Genomic DNA, 2,320 nt, shown 5'->3' with positions numbered 1-2,320 from the left:
ACCGAAAAAAAGAAGATTTATTCATAACACACGTGAAAAGACCCAGGAGAACCGAGTCAACGATAAAAACGATAACAAAATAACGCTGAAAACCGATAAAAACCCTGAAAACCATACATTTCTCACCTGAGCCTCAACTCTCGCGGCCCGGTACCAAACGACTCACGGACCGGTACCGGTCCGAAGCCCGGGGGTTGGGGACCGCTGCTTTAAATGACTGCTGAAAACTAATTATGTCAGCATCTACTCAATCCTTTGTTTTACTATTTTTGGAAATATTTTCCATATGATGTATCTATAAAAGTCTATATGTGTGACTACTGGAACACGTACACTTATATATAATGTGTGGTTTCATTTAAACTCTGAAGCACTTTGTACCTCCGTGTTTTAAAAAAGTGCTATACAAATAAAGCTATTGTTAATGCAAAGGCTCCTCAAAGCACATGCTATGATGGACGACTCGTACAATAAACCATGAAATCACAAGGGGCTTGTGGTTGACTACAGAAGTACTTTCAGTTAATCAAGTGATGGTGCATGTGATCCCTTGGGGTAAAGGTGGGAGCAGTCAGATGTAGGAAGTGAGAAGAAAAAGGTCATTTTCATTTTCTAATGAATGCTGCTCCCGGCAGCTCCCTTATGCACACAAGGGGTCATCATGGCAAGCAGCTCCACATGTTTGATTTGACAGATTTGCATTTTTTATTTTTTTACACCAGATGCCCTTCTTGAGACAATGCCAAAGGGACTGGTTTCTCTTTGTGTGATCAAACTGGGGAGCTTTTGTTATTTTAGGTGAAAATGTAAACCACTACACTGGAGAATCCACTTTCTTTGAGACTGCTCTACATTGTGCATATGATATCACTTTATAGATTAGTTTGTGTTTGTCATGTTCATATTTAGAATAGACAACCAATATATCCCAATATTCAGCTTTATGAATGCTGAAGTGATACTTAATAAAAAAAGATTTAAAAAAAAAAAAGATCTAGCCTATTAGAAAAAGAGACAGATCCACAAAGTAAAGCGTCAAGACTTCTAAAGCGTCTGAAGTCTGAGGAACAGCTCAAAATGTTGCAAGGCAATTAAAATCCTTATTAGAGACTTATTTTTCCTCTTCTTTAACTTTGAAAACCCAAGTCTAAAGTTACCTTGCTAAACCCCATTCCTGCTTTATAGTAGAGACATCTGATGTAAGCACTATGGAGTCTGTGGGCATTAAAAGAACTGTAAGAGACATTCTAAATACAAAGCAGTTTTCACATTATAGTTGTGGTCAGAGCTGCAGATGCACTCATCATGGGCATAAATGTCACGGTAATTTTGAGCTTTTAATGGTAAATGGTAAATGGCCTGTATTTGTATAGCGCTTTACTAGTCCCTAAGGACCCCAAAGGCGCCAAAATACTGCCGTAAAATAATAGAAAATAACTTTCCCATGAAAATACAGTTATTTTCAGTAATGAAAATACAGTTTGTTGCGCTAATTTTACATGGGATTTTGCCTTTTCCAAGTGCTTTTAGACAGTAAATTAGGAACATTTTAACCTGATCAAACAATGAAATTACTTATAAACAAGGTCAATGAATGTGGCAATATGAATCATAATACATAAATGTACAGAAATATACAGTTAACAGTTGGTTTAAATACTAATGGATTACATGCCCTGGGACAGACTGACAGAGGCGAGGCTGCCATATCACACCATCAGCCCCTCTGGCCATCACCAGTAGGTGAAGAGTCTGGACCACGGACACAATACCGAGAGTGTCCGAGCCAGGGCTTGAACCGGCAACCTTCTGATCACAAGGCGAACTGCCAACTCTTCAGCCACGATCGCCCTAAATAGCAACGATAATAATTCTTATGTGATGTAACACAAGCTTATAGGAATCATGTTATATACTTTTCCATAGCATTACATTTGAATTCAACAGTTCGATCTTTCAAATAATGGACAGATATTTGTGAGATCATGATACATTTGTGAATGTATTTTAACAATCTAAATATGCATATGTACAGAAAATATATATTTAAAAAACAAGTAAATTGTGTTTTACTATATTTACAGTGATGTTATGTTATTTTACCTTTGACATGTAAAATCACAGTCTACTTATGTAAATTTCATGATATTCTAGAAAGACAGTACAAAACTGTAAAATATACAGTAAGATACTTTGACATTACTATTTTTTGGAACAGTGCTGTTGATATCAGGTGGAGCTAAAATTGGAGGTGTTTTTCCTTCATTGCTCCATCCAAATTGTGCAATGTACCAGTACTACTGGCAGCAAAACAGTCCCA

The sequence above is a fragment of the Haplochromis burtoni genome, unplaced genomic scaffold (assembly GCF_018398535.1).
Source record: "Haplochromis burtoni strain Fernald_Lab_line unplaced genomic scaffold, NCSU_Asbu1 Contig_23, whole genome shotgun sequence".
NCBI classification, from domain to species: domain Eukaryota; kingdom Metazoa; phylum Chordata; class Actinopteri; order Cichliformes; family Cichlidae; genus Haplochromis; species Haplochromis burtoni.
Note: the sequence above shows the minus strand (reverse complement) of the source record.